Genomic DNA, 19,192 nt, shown 5'->3' with positions numbered 1-19,192 from the left:
CAAGGCCATCAGTCTGTGGGTGATAGGGACTGGTCTTGACACCCTGGATCCCTAACAAACTATATACTTCTTTAAGCATCTTAGAAGTGAAATTGGTCCCCTGATCTGTGATGATTTCTTTTGGGATACCTACTCTGGAAAACAACTGAATCAGGCAGTTAACAATCTGACGAGCCTTTATTTTCTTCAGGGGGAAGGCTTCAGGATATTTTGTGGCATAGTCACAAACTACAAGTATGTACTTATGACCTGCTTTACTCTGTTCTAGTGGGCCAACAATGTCCATGGCAATGCGTGAAAAGGGTGTATCAATGATGGGCATACTGATAAGCGGAGCTCTATCTGCTTTCCTGCCTGGAGCTGTTAACTGGCACTGTGGGCAAGCTTTACAGTATTGTACCGTATCACTGAACTGTTGGGGCCAGTAAAATCTGGGAATCATTCTAGAAAATGTTTTAGATTGTCCCAAATGTCCTGCCCAGGGAATGGAATGACTCATTTTCAAAATGGTAGATCTCAAACTCTGGGGGATCACCAACTGGTCACCAATCTTGCTACGGCGATGCAACAAATCTCCCTTAACCACAAACACTTCCTGCCTTCCCTCAACTGTAGTTGACTCTGGAACACATTTAGAGAACAATGGTTTAAGTGTTAGATCCTCTTTCTGAAGCCTAGCAACCTGACTAGCACTGGGGAGAGACTCAGTCTTTAAAGGATCTAAAATGTGTTCAGCTACTCTTGTTCCCTTCACCTTTTCATGTCTTCTCTGTCTCTTGCTCTTTTTTGGTTTAGAACGAGTGCTAGACTCGTCCAATGGGGCATCCTCATTTGCAAAAGGTAATTCATCCCAACCCAAAGCATTAACCTGTAGCTCCTTAGCTTTTGACCTTGTGACCGCTAACAAACTTTCAACGGTTTCAGTCTGACAGGGATGCTTGGCTATTAGCTCTGTGAGTATTGGGAGATCACGGCCCAACACCACTTGATAAGGCAGCGTTTGCAGCACTCCCACTGAAAGAGTGTAACACTGGCCTTCTACTTCAATTGCAACTTCAGCAACTGGGTATGATACCTTATCACCATGAATACAGCACACATCCACTGTTGCTCCTGAAAAGATCACATCCCTGGGAAGACTGTCTTGTCTAACCAGAGAGCGATTACTTCCTGAATCTAACAGAGCTACACAGGGTTTGTCTTCAACAAATACCCCAATTGATGGCTCACGTTGCTGACATTCAATTTCATTTTTGTGATTCTCACTGACTTCAGTTTGTCTAGCAGAACACATGTAATTTTTACTAACAGACATCTTTGTACACTGAGCTTTAAGATGACCTATCTGACCACACAAATGACATGCTTTATTGGTTTTATTTTTTGTCTCAGATCTGGCAGGATCTGAGTTATACCAGTTCTGTCTTGTGTGCTTAACTTTCAAGTCAGGGCCACCACCTAACTTGTTGAATGGCACGTTGGAATTTGACTTAACTGGTGTGAAGTCTTTTGATGGTCGACGAGCTGCTAAGAAAGCTTCAGCCAGTTCTGCTGCTTCCTTGGAAGTCTTTGGGTTACGTTCCTTAACCCACGTCCGAAGATCAGGATTCAAAACCTTGAGAAACTGTTCCATGATGATGGCGTCTCCGATTTGATCCTTTGTCTTTGTTTCAGGATTCATCCACTTGATGTACAACTCCTTTAGGCGGACCTGCAGCTCCCTTGGTGTTTCCTCTGCTCCAAAGGTACTAGAACGAAACCTCATTCGATAGGTGTCAACACTTATTTCATATTTCTGCAAGACAGCACACTTTACTTTTGCATAGTCCATAGTGTCATCAATATCCATGGCTACATAAGCGGAACGTGCTTTACCAGCTAGCAGTGGTGCTAGGTGAAGAGCCCACTCATCTCGCGGCCACTGGCAAGCATGAGCAATTCTTTCAAAGGTGATTAAATAATGTTCAATGTCCTCACCTTCATTGTAAGGTTGCATTTTTGGCCCCTTCCAGCCTGAATGTCTCACCAGTGTTGAAAGCTGTGCCTCACTGCGTTGATGTGCCGGCTCCAAGTCAAGCCTATTTGATTCTTGTGTGCTGGCAGATGGTTCTGGAGTAGGTGCTCTCGAAGAAGCCGATGTAGATGCTTGTACTTCAAGTAACTGATGCTCTAGATTGCCATGCTGCATCTGCTGTTGAAGCTGGGCAAACTGATGCCGGATTTGCCTCCATCTATCATCCTGGCGCTTGTGCTCTTGCTCCAGTTTAGCATCGCGTTCAGCCTGCTGTTGCATCAGAGTTTGCAAAAGTTTGGACAATTCAGCCACATTCTCTTGTCCAGAAATATGGCCACTTATTGCCCCTTGTTGGTCGCTGCCATCTTGTAAATCATCTGCTTCACATTCTGGAACATGCCCTCTCTTTGCTCGGGTAGACATCTTCTCCACTCCTTAATTGGCCTGGAATCCCACTGCTGCTGCCACCAAATGTGGTAGGACTCGACTTAAGCGGTCAAAGAAGTGCAGGAGACTGATGCTGTCCAGTGTAGCAAGTGATTTATTCACCATTCTGTGGCCCAAGAATATTTACAAAGAAACAAATAAGAAACTCAACTCTATAATTAACTCAATTCAAATAAACATAACTGAACTTAAATCAACGGAAATTAAGGTCAAACTGCACACAGCTACACTGACCTGAACCCTTCTTCTGAAACACCTGAGTTCGTCTGCTTAAATAGTCCCCTTAATCAAACACTTTCTCCTCTGGACTATTCCATTCAGTAGGTAGGTGAGATGAACATGATTATATTCATCCTCTACTACTCCTCTTGACTGGCAACATAAACTCTGGTGTAATCAATACATATCACAACATTAAATCTATTTCTTTATAAACCCTTTAAAATCAACTTTATTAAATTATAAGAATTCTTCCCCTCCTGCCCTTGGTCTCTTCCTGTGACCTCAGATGAACCCAGAAGGTATAAAGCAGGAAGTAGAACTACATTTCCTCCTTTTGCTTTTTGTCACACTCCAAAAGACCCCGGGCTTCTGACAAAACAACCTGGGCTTAAGCCCAGTAAGCCTCTTGAACTGTGAGTCATATAAAGCTACCATAAAATGTAGAGGTGGAATCCCACCTATATGAAGTTATATTCTTATGAATTGTTAATCTCCAATTTGTATCTTGCATCTGCATCAGTTAAGAAATTCAGCAAAACGACGACTACAGTATGTTTCAGTGAAGCTTTCAGGCATTCAGAATCACTTCAAAATAATCAGTCGTAATTTTTCTTGCTTAATTATCACTACTGCTCAGATTTTCCAGAGATTACAGTAGGACTGTAAGTACCTTGCTTAAAGGTACGTACCATTCTCATCAGTGATAGTCACTGACGTTTGATTTAGAAAATCCTGAATTTATAATGTTTATTAGTAACATTTCTGCTCACGTTCAAAACGTTGCACAAAAGGCAAAAACAGACCCAAAATCCAAACTGATACAAAAAGCGTGCAGAACCAGAGCACAATGGGGAGGATTGATTGGACACAAGACACAGGTGAACATAATAAAGATGTTGTGGATTAATAAATATTGGAATCTGAACTGATTTTGATAGGTTTGTAGCTTGAACCCATCCGCTGGAACGTTGAAGACAATATAATTACACTGCAGAGCAAAACACAAGTAGGCAAAGTTCTTCATGTTACTCGTGCACGGGAGAAAACCGGACAAAGCGCCGTCCCTTCGCTTGACCCCAGTTGCTCTCGTCCGTTCTCCCGTACCACTGTCCTTTTATTGAGGTTACATGAAAATGCATAGGTTCATTAACATATGACGTCTACATACAAACAAAGAGTACCTTGCCTGTGTGTGTGTGTGTGTGTGTGTGTGTGTGTGTGTGTGTGTGTGTGTGTGTGTGTGTGTGTGGTACTGCTGATCTAAGGGTCATAAAAGCACACAAGCAACATCCTTGGTCAGGAAGAGGGTAAACCCCCCCTCATCCTAGATAACACCGTAAGGAAGTCCAGCAGTTCATTTATACACAAAAAGCACTTAGACTAGAACAGACGTAACTATGTTAATCCTACCATAAAACAATTAAACAAGGTACGAACTTTCCCATGCTCCCAGGATGTAGGTGTGCATTCTAGTGTGGAATACACACCAAGCCTCTGTAGCCTGTTAAAGATCACACAACTTATCACTACACAATTGATTATACACCTCTAAGCATCTATGGTTAAATATTTCTAAGCATAAATGACAATCAACAATACAAACTCTAACAGATTTTCTGAGATTTATTGAAAGAACTTTGCACATGCTAATGAAGTATATATACTTTTTTTTTTTTTACATTTTTGCATAAATGTTCCTTGTATAAGACAGGTATAACTACATATGTGTAGTACACAGAGCTTTGATGAATTGAGTAAAATACAAATTTTTCATCACATTGTCATCATTTACAACCTTTTGATTATTTTTAATCACTCTTATGAGATAAAATGTGTATGTAGTAGAGATAATAGGAATAATGATGAACAATAATAGTAATATAATAGTAAAATAATAATAGAAAACTAATAGCAATAAAAAAAATCCATAAAAACTGCTTACACAGCTAGGGTTTACATAAATGTATCATAAAACAATGAAATTAAATCATTCGTTCATTCTGTATCAACCTGTTGTTTATACAGATTTGCAAAGGGTTCTTACAGTCAGGTCTCTAACACAGGGGATGACACAGCATCCACACAGTGTTAAGAGAGCTAAAGCTACAATGACACCCGTCATGAGTGACAATAGCAAGGCTTTCCCTTTCCCGAAAATGCTCTCAAACCATTTAAAAATTTATATTTCTGTGCCGGCATTCTCTTTAAGTTCATCAGCCAATTTTTCCAATTTGTTGAGTGCTACTGTAAAAGAGCCATCAGCAGCAGTATTATTAGGGATGAAGGTACAACACGCATCACCGAAAATCACACACACGCCGCCCTTTTCAGCTAACAACATGTCAAGCGCAATTCTGTTCTGCCATGTCATGAGACTAGTTGCATGCATTTGTTCTCCTAGAGCTTTGAGTGCATGTGTAGTGAAATTAACAAATCTCTGCTGGTTGTAATAGATATAATTTATCCATGCTGTGTTTATGTTGGTTTCTATCACAGATCCATATGGAATCCATGATGTAAATCCAGCAGCAATTTCATTACGTGCTTTATACTGATCAGGGACCCCTCGAGGGACACCTATGGAGTCTATATACACTTTAGAGTCATCCTCAAAGATGTGAGTGGAACGTTTAAACCTGCTGTGAAGGGGTATTGCCTGCGATTGAACGTGTGGATAAATCATGGTTTCTTGTATTAATTTAACTCTGATGCAAGTGCCTTTCCAATTTTGAGGTAAGACCGATCGCAGCCGTCCGTTTCCACACAGCCACCATACACCAACTGCTATTTGATCTGGATTTTGCAACGAAGTGACAAATGGGCGCTTTGCTACCAACTCAGAGCGGCTGCAGGTCATGCAGTCTTTTGTAATTTTTACTGTAGTTTCGTAATTAGTCTTATATAACAGCGCACCATCACTGCTGCTATAGTGGTTGCGAACATCCCAGAGGTATTTACAACTGGTATTTACTGTGCCCACATCAGTGGTGCCGTAGGAAAAGATAAAGCAATCAGTTACATTTAGCTCGGACGGTATAAATACATTCTGTGGTGGTTCAAAGAGTATTGGAGGCTTAATGAAATCCGTTGATGGAATGAAATGACCACAAAATTTGGACATTTTGGATGATGTTTTAGAATTTGTATAGTATATATCACAGAGGAACTTACAGATATAATTGCTATTGAATGAATGAATGAATGAAGCTTTATTTGTCACAAGCAGGTTGCCCTGCAGCGAGATGGGAAACCCCCCCTCCCTGACCTTACACACATAACACAGACATCACATGGGGTTACAAGTCGGAGATCGGTAGCGTTGCACAAAAGCACATAAATGTCCACAGCACAACATTATGGAAGACATGACAAGCCACAGGGATGGGTAGGGGATGAGGAGTAACCCCAGCCACACAGCAGCCATCCTGCAACGGCGCCGTCATTAAGCCAGGGGCGACGTAATACATCGCCCCACTCTTCGACAGCGCGGGCCCGGACCCGCCTCGTGTTCCCAGGGGGCAGCAAGCATCGAAGGCGTTGGAAAGGGAGGGGGGATGAGTGAGTGCTTATGGTTCTGCTCTCTTATTTCTCCGATAAACCAGGGCTAAGCCAACTCCAATCAGCATGAACCCTGTTATCATGGTTCCGAATAGGTAGATATCCTCAACGTCCTCGATCGACAGTCCCGCCAGGCATATGACCCTCCAGTTCTGCCACCCGTCCATCGTGTATCCGGCAGGGAAAGTCCCTTCAGGGCACTCAGGCTCTCCCGAGCCCCGACTTCTCGTTGAGAAAAGGGTGTCAATAGCATTCAGAGACCAGTTGATCAAATCCATAATTCTCTGTTAGGTTTTAGAGAACGACAGTGAGAGACTGTTCCAGGGAAAGTAATGCACACAAGACAAGACAAGGACATAGAGGCTAAGCAGGGTAGCAGGGAAGATAAGGGTGAGGAGGAGAGGAGAAAAGTGCAACCGCCTTCGCTGAGAGCCAAGAGAAAGACTACTTGTTACTAGAGAAATGAGGATCTGATGTACAGGTTTCTGAGGTGTCAGGAACCGGTGTCACCATAATAAGCGGTCTAGCTGCCATACAGAATGTGCATGAGTAATTTGTTAGTGAAGTGACTGTGAAATTTGCGTACTGTAGCCACAAGTTATTTTTGATAACCTCAGGACTAGAGAAGGGGTTGGAACTCTTTGAAAGGGAATGCCTTGAACAAGTTTTACAAGCCTTTCCTGTATCTGCAATGTTTGGAAAGTCATGTGACTGTTTATCACGTGTAAAAATGACCAGACAGGTCAAACAAATAGCCACTGCAATCAGAAAACATGCTGAACCACTCAAGCAACAGCATCCTAATCGCTTAAACAATTGCCTGCATTCCATCCCCTGTTTGTGATCTGTATGTGACTTAGGAGGAAGGCTCACTCTAGTTGACGGAGGGCACGTTTTCATCATTCCAACAAAGCTGTAGGTTGAAACGTAAATAGTACACATTTGTTGTCTTTCTCAACATCAATGTGGAAATTTTTCAACCCTATGAGTTATTACTGTCATTGAGAAATCCAACTGCCAAGTGGGATTACCTTTGACCTTAACTGCTGTCTGTGTTATCAGTAGTTCCTGGATAGCTCCGATCAGGACACAGTATGCTGGGCTGAGAGTGTAGGTTTGTTTGGGCTGGTTGTGGAAGGACTGTTTTAACCTGCTCTGGAGAGAGGACAGAGGAGATGACAGTTACACAATAGCACAACTAATCTTCTTCACATTGTTCTGTGGTTCAAAGAGGGTTTCCTGGGGGCCTTATACCCATATTTGCTGGCTACCCAAACTTAAAAGGGCTGAGACCATGGTAACTTTTACACTAGTTCTCATGTGCATTAACACTAGAGGAAAGGCTCTTAGCTCGCTGAGTCCTCTTTCTGAACAACATTTGCTTGGTTTAGTCTCTACAGAAGCATTCTCTCTTTCTACTTCCCAGTTCTAGCACAGTGATGTCTGATGTCTATCTAATCACTTTTTTAAAAGATGTGGTGGCAAAAGCTGCTTCAGTATCACTACTGAGCTTGCCTGAAATTCCCTGTCTTCAGATGATTTCTTGCAATAAGGTTTTGCCCACTACAACTGCATCTTGTTTGCTAGAAGGGAAAACTTCCATCAAATGGAATAAACTTCTTTCTTGCTTTTTTTTTCTTTCATTTAGACTAGTTTGATTTTACTTAATTTGAACCAGATTTTCTGCCTTGGATTTTAGTTCCAGGTAGTATCCACCTTTATCTCTAGATTATCAGTGATAACCAATATTTATTTGTGAATTCATCTCCAATAGGTTGCCACTTACGTAACCCACAAAGCTGTCATCCTGCATCTGTCCTCAGGTGATGAGCCAAAAACAACTATTTTTAAGAACTGTTTCTTTGAATGGCAGACCCTCTTACCAAACACAGAGCAATTTAAAATATCTTAAAATAAATTATTTGTCTTTAAAAAACTGATAGTGCAATAAAAAAAAGTCAAGTTGGTCTCACCTGCTCTCCACACTGGATTCTTTATCAATTAAGATTATAGTAGTGACTCTAATCACTCTTTCAGACTCCCTGCACCGGCACAGGTTTTCCTGGATTAAAACAAAAGCAGAGAAGAAGCTCATGTGAGAAATCCCATTTCTCATCACCATAATTGTTGTGGTAAAATAAGCAGAGCTTTTAAGCTGGACTGATTTTCTGTGATTCACTGAAAAAACCTTTTGAACAGGGATCATACAGCATGAACAGTCTTGCCACCATCACCGATACAAAAATAAATTTAAAAAAACTCTTTGATACCCATTTTATGGGTACAGCTTTTGTTTATTCAGCTGTAGGGACCATCATGTAGACACCAGCCTATTAATTAACCCTGAACTGACTTCCTTAAACCCTAATAATGAACTCTATTAACATAGAGTCACACAAACTTTCTTGGTACTAAAAGTTACAATTACATACCACAGAGGTTTGAACTGCAACAAAATTTTGATAAAAACTCAGATACACAAATACGCTGAGGCCATGACAGAATGTGTCCACACATACTGTCACAATATTATGAGTATTATTTTGTTTTTGTTATAATGTAGTTTGTTATGGTTCGTTCGATTTAGGGAAGAGAAGAAAGCAAGCCCAGGCCGAAGTAGGTGTCAAAAAATAGTGATCTTTATTACACACTTTGCGCAGTCAGTGTGGGAAAGACAATTTGCAATACAATCCTTCGTCAACTGGACCATCCCGTCTCCTTATATTGCCATTATGACATCACAGTTGGATCTTTACTGGAAATGATCACAAATGATAACAATTCCCCGCCTATCAAAGAGTTTTCCCTTATATAGACATCAACTGCTACTCTTAAGAGAAAAACAAGTGTGTATTACATTGTGCATTTTGTGAAAGTGTATCTATCAGAGAAACTGTCCTCAGACGACCCTCCTATTATTACTAAGTGTGTAGGTGAACGTGCGTGTGTTACATAAGTGCGTGCATGTGGTTACAGGCCGGCGTACGTGCAGAACTAAACGCAGACGGGCCTGGGCCCAACAGGACTGGTGGGTCTGAACGGTGTGACTGCACTAAAGTGCAACAACTTAAGCAGATAACAAGAATGATACAGAACCTCAATAAACAGTCAGTGTGCATTAATATTTGCTCAGAGTAACACAGATGTAATTAAAAGATTATTCTGTCAACAGATTCAACAATGGTAAATGATTAATCAATGATAACTGATTATGAGAATACAAAATAAAATATCTCCTGATCACACTCCTCCTCTTTGGCCTTTAGAAAAAAGGCCAACATTTAGAGATATTGTGTCACTCCTCCGTCCAAGCGGCTTCTCGCAACGGCATCATATGTTCCGGACCAGCTGACCCAGCTGAACCAGAAGCTATGGCCCTGCTCACCAGATTACCCAACACCTGCCTCACCAGAGGAATGAGACAACACCCGATCAGCAATAAACCTAGAAAAACTAAAAGAGAAAACATGGCAGACATAAACAATCCCTTATATTGCCCAAAAACAGATGTGAACCAGTCTCCCAGCCTCGAGTTCACGCCTGATTGCTCATGCATGGTTCTAGATAACGCTTTCAAATTCTCCAGCGCCCGCGTGACCGTTCCGTCCGGAGCTGTATTGTTGGGAATAAAGGTGCAACATAAATCCCCAAACATCGCACACACGCCTCCCTTCTCAGCCAATAACATGTCCAGCGCCATTCGATTTTGGATTCCCATTAACGACGTCGGACCTAATTGTTCTGCAAGACCTTCCACCGCGTCCCTAGTGAGATTAGAGAGTCTCAACACATTATAATGAACATAATTAATGCGATCAACGTTTTTATTTGGAGTCACCCACAAAACCACACTTTCAAACCCGGCCGCTATCTGATCAACTAACTTATACTCATCTGGAACTCCTCTGGGAACTCCTATTGAGTCTATCCAGGTTGGCGAGTCCCGTGTTGGATCATACCTGTGGATACCCCCTGTGGCTCTCCTTCGTCTGGCTGTAGACACATCCGCGCCTCGCTGTGGAACTGTCTCTAGCCTACTGCCTATGAGCATCAAAGGTGCAGCTAGGCGCACCAGAGCACACGTTCCCACACTCCCCAAGGGAACCTGCACCAAAAGGGTATACTCCCCACAATAATAATATAGCCCACCTCTCGCCCAGGTGCCTATAATTGTGCTTGGGTCACTTACATCATTGGTAGTCCTACCTGTGATTGTCCTCTGACACCAGCTTGGATCAATCCTTCCTAGCCTAAATCTCACTCTGTCTGTAGAGAACTCAAAACATGTATAATTATCTCGTTTTGGTGTGAATGAACCTGGTTGTGTACGTTTATCAATTGGCGGATATAAACCTGACACAGTGGTGCAGTTACCTGTGTCCACCGCCTCTCTAGTTAATCTCAGCATGCAATTATATCCCCACTCATCCTCTGGATACAGAGGAGCGGGTTCAGTAAACAAATGAGGTCGAGCGGTAGCACAAGCAACACAATCCACCACTTCCTGCTCCTTAGCATTTTGAGCCACCCAATCTAACCAAAGATTCCTATCTCCAAAACCTGTGGCACGCTCTATCAACTCCTGAGGTTTTAACCTAGTATAATCAGTGGCAACAAACCATTTCTCTTCTGAATCCTTGTAAGTAACTGTCTCTAAGGGATCCATTTGCACCGTGAGATTCAGTGCTGAGTCATTTCCCAGCGGTTTAGACCTGGGATTAAATAAATTCACCCGAATTAACCCGAATGGATCTGTCCCTACTTTATCTACCCCTACTACTAAATAAAACGCACCTCCATCAAACCCAGGTTCAGGGAGTTCACTCCATGGTCCTAGGGAAAGAGTAATAGGGTTATTTGTAACAGAATAATCTCTCTGAATAGCTATTCCTTCAAGGGCCGGTGGCACTGTTGGCTGCCATCCTACCCCTGTCCACGCGACCACATCCTGCCAAGAACACCACTGATCCGTTACATAGGTGTAGATGTCACTATCCCATGATGGGCCCCACACCGACTTAGGGTAACACATCATTGGATGATAACAAACCCACACATTATATGTTCTCCAGCTATTCCCGTCACCCGAGCATTTAATTACCTCACACAAATCGAATGTGAACGCTGTCGTGGAGCCATTAACATACCCAAACTCGACTCCGCCACTGGCTTTGAGACACCCATCATCCCCACCTGAACCAACCGCACGCTTGACTTTTTTCGACGATTTGATCGGTTCGGGCTCTGGAGCGGATAGACCTCTGCGTCTGGGCAATTCACCTGTCTGCCAAAAAACAAAGAAACACGTTATAACACTTATTAACCCCAACACCCCCGTTATTCTCCAATTTTCCCACAATTTCATGATGACTGTTCCCAGGCTCGTTTACTTTTACTCTATACTAAAAAGATAGTTACAAAAAGAAGAGTATAAAGTTATGAGTATAAAAATATGCGAGTAACATACAAAACTATTACGATTCCTTTAAACTATCAAATACTTTAGACTAGAGCCCTAGCCTATTTAAGAGCCTGGAATGGATTCCTCCTTGGCGCGTGATGCTCCTCTTCTTTCTTCGCCTCACTCAGGTTTGACTACTGAGGAGGACCGTGGCACAGGGGGAGAGAGGATTATTCTGCCTCTATGTTCCCCCCTGCGTCGATGGGGTGGAGGCTAGCTCCAGCAAGCTCTCGTCCGCGACTGCACACTGAGACCAATGGAACCAGGTCTCCCCTTTCCCCTTCAGACGGACAGCACTGGTGGTTCGGGCAGTTACTTCGAAGGGTCCGGTCCACCTCGGGTCTCTCCACTTTCGCTTAATGACCTTCAGCCACACCGCCTTGGCATCGGGGATGGACCTGTCCTCCGCTTTCACCCCTTCTCCAACCTGTTGTGTGAAACTAGAGGAACCCACCCGAGGGATTAATAAAGTTCTATCTTATCTTAAGAGCTTTTAATTCTTTCCAACATTCAATATGTTTTCTGTTACTTTTTACACTTTCTTCCGCCGGAACTGTTGTCCAAGGACCTGGAAACTGTCGTCCTGTCAACAGCTCATATGGTGTGAAACCTGTGGATTGATTAACACAACATCTTATTATCATCAATGCAATTGGCAGGGCTGCTACCCAATTTAGCCCCGTGTGAGCAGAAATTTTAGCAATTTTATTCTTCAGGTTTAGATTCATTCTTTCTACCTTTCCCTGCGACTGGGGGTGATATACCGTGCCAAATCTATGTTGCAACCCCAGCTTCTGTTCTACCTCTGCCAAATCTTTGTTTTTGAAATGAGTCCCATTGTCGGACCTAATCCGCTTAGGGAAACCATGCCGGGGGATGTAATGATTGATTAAACACTTAATCACACTTTTTGCATCCTCCCTCTTGGTAGGCCATGCCTCAGGCCAGCCCGTCAAACCATCTACGCTTACCAGTAGATATCGAACTCCTCCTGGGCCTGGATCAATCATGTCAGTGAAGTCAATGACAATCTCTTCACCTGGTCTTTCTGGAATGGGGAACTTACCTGCCTCTGGTTTAATCACTGGCTTCGGATTGTGCCTCCCACAGATCAGACACGTCCTAGCCTTCTCCTTGATCATATCCTTCAAAAAGGGATGCCACCAATGGCACAGATGTCTCCCCATCTGGGCGACACCTACATGTCCAAGGCCGTGCGCTTCGGCAATCTTCTGTTTTGCCAAGTTGGCTGTCAACACTGGTCGACCATCAGGTCCTCGCCAGAGACCTCCTTCTTCCCAGGCTCCTCGACTCTTCCAGATCCCCTTCTCTTCTGGGGCGGCCTCCCCTTGGGCCTTCCTGGCTTCCTCTAGCATGTTAACTCCTAATTCTTCTTCCACCGTTATTTGTACCATCTGTCGTGATGCTTTATAACCCGCTGCCTCTTTTGCAGCTCGATCGGCTTCCTGATTTCCTCTGGCCATCAGGCCGGTCCCTGAGGAGTGGCCTTTGCATTTTATGATGCTCACCTCCTCTGGATCTCCCAAGGCCTGCTCAAGTTCCTCCATTTCCTTTTTGTGGCAGATTGGTGCGTTATCTGCTGTCCTGAATCCTGCTCTTCTCCATTGGGCCAGCTCCACATGAGCCGCTCCAAAGGCATAAGCTGAGTCCGTGTAAATGCACTGCAAAAACTCAAAATCTTACCAAGTATATTTGTCTTATTTCTAGTCAAAATTATCTCATTACACTTAAAATAAGACACAATCAGCTACAGGGCAACATTTCAGTAAGCTAAAGGAACTTGTTTCAAGACAGTGAATCTTGAAACTAGAGAAAAACTAGAGATTTTTCACTTGTTCCACTGGCAGATTTTTTTCACTTATTTTAAGCTAAAATATCTTGTATTAAGTGAAAAAATCTGCCAGTGGAACAAGTGAAAAATCTCTAGTTTTTCTCTAGTTTCAAGATTCACTGTCTTGAAACAAGTTCCTTTAGCTTACTGAAATGTTGCCCTGTAGCTGATTGTGTCTTATTTTAAGTGTAATGAGATAATTTTGACTAGAAATAAGACAAATATACTTGGTAAGATTTTGAGTTTTTGCAGTGTGTTGACCCTTTTTCCTTTTGCAAGTCTCAAAGCTCGACTTAGAGCAATTACTTCTGCTCTTTGGGCTGACTGCTGCCCTTCAAGTCTTCCAGCCTCCTTCACTTCAAATGCAGCCCCTTTTCTGCAAACTACCGCGTAGCCTGCTTTTAATCCTTCGTCATCCCTGTAGCAGCATCCATCAGTGAACCAATCTTCAGCTCCTGTCAGAGGTTCTGCTTTCAAGTCTTCTCTTATCTTCTCGTCCACTTCAGCTCTCTTTGCGCAGTCATGATGTTCTCCTCCTGACTCCATTAAATCTGCCATGTTAATTCCTTCATGTGTGAAGGTCAAGTTAGGAGCGTCTAAAACTTTACACACTCTCTGTTGTGTAAGAGGTGTCATGGTGAAGGCTTGTGAGTTAACATATGCCACCACACTGTGGGTGGTCAGCACCTTCAACGGATGGTCCCTCACTATATGTGCTGTCTTTTGTATAATTTTTGACACCCCAATGGCATGCTGAGTGCATCTCGGGTGCCTTGTCTCTAATGGATTCAGCCTGATGCTGACGTACATAAGTACATCTCTTCCTCCCCCTTTTTTCTGAAACAACACCCCATTAGCTATCCCGTGTGTTTCAGAAACATCAAGATAGAAGGGTTGTTCATAATTAGGGATAGCAAGATCAGCCGATCTGGATAAGTCCTGTTTTAATGCAATAAACGCCGACTCAGTGGCCGATGTCCATGGCAGTTCAGCCTTAAGATTTCTGACACCTGCCTTGAACAAGTTTTACAAGCCTTTCCTGTATCTGCAATGTTTGGAAAGTCATGTGACTGTTTATCACGTGTAAAAATGACCAGACAGGTCAAACAAATAGCCACTGCAATCAGAAAACATGCTGAACCACTCAAGCAACAGCATCCTAATCGCTTAAACAATTGCCTGCATTCCATCCCCTGTTTGTGATCTGTATGTGACTTAGGAGGAAGGCTCACTCTAGTTGACGGAGGGCACGTTTTCATCATTCCAACAAAGCTGTAGGTTGAAACGGCAGAGTAAATTGTACACATTTGTTGTCTTTCTCAACATCAATGTGGAAATTTTTCAACCCTATGAGTTATTACTGTCATTGAGAAATCCAACTGCCAAGTGGGATTACCTTTGACCTTAACTGCTGTCTGTGTTATCAGTAGTTCCTGGATAGCTCCGATCAGGACACAGTATGCTGGGCTGAGAGTGTAGGTTTGTTTGGGCTGGTTGTGGAAGGACTGTTTTAACCTGCTCTGGAGAGAGGACAGAGGAGATGACAGTTACACAATAGCACAACTAATCTTCTTCACATTGTTCTGTGGTTCAAAGAGGGTTTCCTGGGGGCCTTATACCCATATTTGCTGGCTACCCAAACTTAAAAGGGCTGAGACCATGGTAACTTTTACACTAGTTCTCATGTGCATTAACACTAGAGGAAAGGCTCTTAGCTCGCTGAGTCCTCTTTCTGAACAACATTTGCTTGGTTTAGTCTCTACAGAAGCATTCTCTCTTTCTACTTCCCAGTTCTAGCACAGTGATGTCTGATGTCTATCTAATCACTTTTTTAAAAGATGTGGTGGCAAAAGCTGCTTCAGTATCACTACTGAGCTTGCCTGAAATTCCCTGTCTTCAGATGATTTCTTGCAATAAGGTTTTGCCCACTACAACTGCATCTTGTTTGCTAGAAGGGAAAACTTCCATCAAATGGAATAAACTTCTTTCTTGCTTTTTTTTTCTTTCATTTAGACTAGTTTGATTTTACTTAATTTGAACCAGATTTTCTGCCTTGGATTTTAGTTCCAGGTAGTATCCACCTTTATCTCTAGATTATCAGTGATAACCAATATTTATTTGTGAATTCATCTCCAATAGGTTGCCACTTACGTAACCCACAAAGCTGTCATCCTGCATCTGTCCTCAGGTGATGAGCCAAAAACAACTATTTTTAAGAACTGTTTCTTTGAATGGCAGACCCTCTTACCAAACACAGAGCAATTTAAAATATCTTAAAATAAATTATTTGTCTTTAAAAAACTGATAGTGCAATAAAAAAAAGTCAAGTTGGTCTCACCTGCTCTCCACACTGGATTCTTTATCAATTAAGATTATAGTAGTGACTCTAATCACTCTTTCAGACTCCCTGCACCGGCACAGGTTTTCCTGGATTAAAACAAAAGCAGAGAAGAAGCTCATGTGAGAAATCCCATTTCTCATCACCATAATTGTTGTGGTAAAATAAGCAGAGCTTTTAAGCTGGACTGATTTTCTGTGATTCACTGAAAAAACCTTTTGAACAGGGATCATACAGCATGAACAGTCTTGCCACCATCACCGATACAAAAATAAATTTAAAAAAACTCTTTGATACCCATTTTATGGGTACAGCTTTTGTTTATTCAGCTGTAGGGACCATCATGTAGACACCAGCCTATTAATTAACCCTGAACTGACTTCCTTAAACCCTAATAATGAACTCTATTAACATAGAGTCACACAAACTTTCTTGGTACTAAAAGTTACAATTACATACCACAGAGGTTTGAACTGCAACAAAATTTTGATAAAAACTCAGATACACAAATACGCTGAGGCCATGACAGAATGTGTCCACACATACTGTCACAATATTATGAGTATTATTTTGTTTTTGTTATAATGTAGTTCCAGAAAATATTTAAAAAATAGTCAAAACTACTAAATACATAGTGCATAAGTAAGATTAAAACCTGAGATTCACTGAAACTCCTAAACTCAGGTACATAAATACCCTACCACCATAACAGAATGTGTCCACACATGCAGACAGGACTTTCAAACAGAGTATTTTTATATACTAATATAAATTGTACACAAAAACTGACTACAATCACCTAAAATAAATATTGAAAGATTGATAAAGATGAAAGATGAAAAAATTCTTACCACCCCTTGTTTTCTGAAAACCAGCTGAACTGGTGTTGTTACAGATTTATACAGCAGAAGACCCAAGACAGCTAGTGGGGACCTGGACTGACTTCCTTAAATATAAACTGAGCTGAAGGAGGAGGTCTAAGTTTTGTTCAGTGAGTTAGAGCGGAAATTCTTTGTAGACTTATAATAACATATTTGCTGCATAAAGTTACCTCATCCATCTTGGTGTGAGGGCTGGGAGCTTTTTTTTTGGAATAGAAAATATGTAGTCACTGGAAAAAAAAATGCACAGACACAGCTAGGGCTGGTGGTGGTGGTGACTTTGGCTTCAGTTTAACAGTATTATTGATTAATGTAAATGTTTTTTTTATTTATTGAACATAAAAATCTTTTTAAGAGATTAACACACAAGTTGTTTTTTGGTTCACCCAAAATGCCAAAGTAGGTTACCGATTTGTGAAAGCCTTAATATTGAGCCCTCTAACACTTTCTCTGTGTCTCAGTGACTTAGAGCCACTCTTTCCTAAATTAGAACCTGCAGAGCACCCAGGGTGTCCTGTCCAACCTCAGGATGACATGGCAGGAGCTGCTGCTGCTGGTGATCATCCTCCTCTCCCTGTTGCAGAATCCTGCCTTTCTCCAACAGCCAGCTGGAACAGGTCTTCATAGGACCTGTGTAGGGACTCTTTAGGTGAACCCACACAGCAGACTGTAGAACAGATGTGGGCCCAACACTGTGGGCAAGTGGAGCTCCCACTTATGCATGATTTTGTACAGGAAATAGACAAAATGTCACTTCTACATGGGCGCTAATATTTGACATCAGTCTAAGCAGCTGTATCAAACATTTTATTGTAATACATTTCACTGGACATTATCTATATTTTCCATTCTGTTTGTTGCTGGATTGGTGGAGATGTTCTTACCTGACTGTCAGTTTCATTTTTTTCTATCTGGGCACTTATTTTTCTTTTTATAGATGATTTATTTATCAATCAATTGTGTCCTGGTAGACTTGGATCTGACTGAGGTGACGGTGGCTAGGGGGTAACATGTACACACATTCCTGAAAATATTATTGGACTGAAAATAAATGCTTAAAAATTCTCATAACTTTTACTGGAAACTGAAATCGCTGAATCTTTTCCCTTTTGAATTTCTTGTACTGTATAACTGATGCTGAGCTATGACGCTGAGTGATCTGAGTGAATAGTGAATGGAGAGTTTTTTGTGGCTGGCTTTACGGTGGGAGTGCAGTATTTACTTAATAATAATAATAAACATTATTTATAAAGCACACTAAAAACCAAGGTGCTTGACAAAATAAGATGGGAAAAAGGAGATGGGAGAGGGAAAGAGAAATGAAAGGACCTGGCACGTATTGAATATAAAACCATGACAATCATAATACATAAAAGTAGTTAATAGTTAATAAAAGCATAATAAATAGAAATGTGTCAAGACACACCACATATTAGCTAGATGGAAAAGCAATATTTAAAAAAGAAGTCTCTAACCATGATTTAAACAATGGCATAGAGTCAGACGCCCGGATAACAACAGGAAGACTGTTCCATGAGACTGGGTCAGCTACGGCAAATGCAGGGTCGCCTCGAGACTTCATCACAGGAGTGATGGAGGAAAATTTCCTGCTACCTGTCAAAAGGCGTGCTGCCGCATTTTGGACAGACTGCAATCTAAGGAGAACGGAGGAGGAAAGGCCAATGTAAAGAGAGAGCTGATTTAAATGGATAAATTAAGTTCTCCAGTAATGGTAATGAACTTATCATTTGATTCAGGTGTGTTGACCCTGGGTGATATCTAAAACCTGCAGGACACTGGCTCTCGAGGCCTGAAGTTGGCCACCCCTGCAGTAGTCCAACCTGGAAGTCACAAATGCATGAATAAGTTTCTCCACGTCTTCATGCAGAATACAGCGCTTAGCCTTAGAAATGAGGCACAGCTGATGAAAGCTAGACCTCACTATGGTAGACACTTGCTTGTCAAATTTAAACGAGCTATCCAGTAATATACCCAAATTACTGGCATAATCAGAAGGGGAGCTAGCAAAAGGCGTCAGAGCAGCACACAATTGGTCACGGGGGATTTTACTATCGAACACAGTTTTCTTTTCGTTAAGGAAAAGAGAATTACTCTTAAACCAATCTTTAACCTCATGCATGCATTCACGAAGATAATGAAAAGATCTGTATGTCATCAGCAGAGCAATGAAAGGCAATATTATACTTCTCAAAAATTGCTCCAAGAGCGAGCAAATACAGTGAGAAGAGAACAAGGCCTAATACAGATCCCTGAGGCACACCACAGCACAGATACTTTTAGACACAGGTTTTCTGGAAAACCGTAGTTTTAAAAGCCACAGTCTGTGTTGTTTTGGGGAGTGATATCACTGTATCAGAAAAAATATCAAGCAATACATTTAGTCCTTTCAAAGATGGGA

At 41.9% G+C, this 19,192-nt stretch overlaps 2 long non-coding RNA genes across 2 annotated transcripts; both read right to left on the bottom strand.

Moving 5' to 3' along the window:
• Window positions 1-4,332: 4,332 nt before the first annotated feature.
• Window positions 4,333-8,302, bottom strand: LOC309703331. Its single transcript, XR_014275855.1, has 4 exons — window positions 8,215-8,302; window positions 7,273-7,396; window positions 6,687-7,154; window positions 4,333-5,865 (listed from the first exon to the last, which is right to left on the bottom strand). It is a non-coding gene; the product is annotated as an uncharacterized lncRNA (long non-coding RNA).
• A 6,269-nt stretch (window positions 8,303-14,571) lies between these two features.
• On the bottom strand, window positions 14,572-16,857 carry LOC309703330. Its single transcript, XR_014275854.1, has 4 exons — window positions 16,744-16,857; window positions 15,893-15,981; window positions 14,951-15,074; window positions 14,572-14,826 (listed from the first exon to the last, which is right to left on the bottom strand). It is a non-coding gene; the product is annotated as an uncharacterized lncRNA (long non-coding RNA).
• Between the last annotated feature and the right edge of the window lie 2,335 nt (window positions 16,858-19,192).

Source organism: Aulonocara stuartgranti (assembly GCF_965226115.1).
Source record: "Aulonocara stuartgranti genome assembly, chromosome: 3".
Lineage (NCBI taxonomy): Eukaryota > Metazoa > Chordata > Actinopteri > Cichliformes > Cichlidae > Aulonocara > Aulonocara stuartgranti.
Note: the sequence above shows the minus strand (reverse complement) of the source record. Positions and strands in the feature narration are given on the sequence as shown.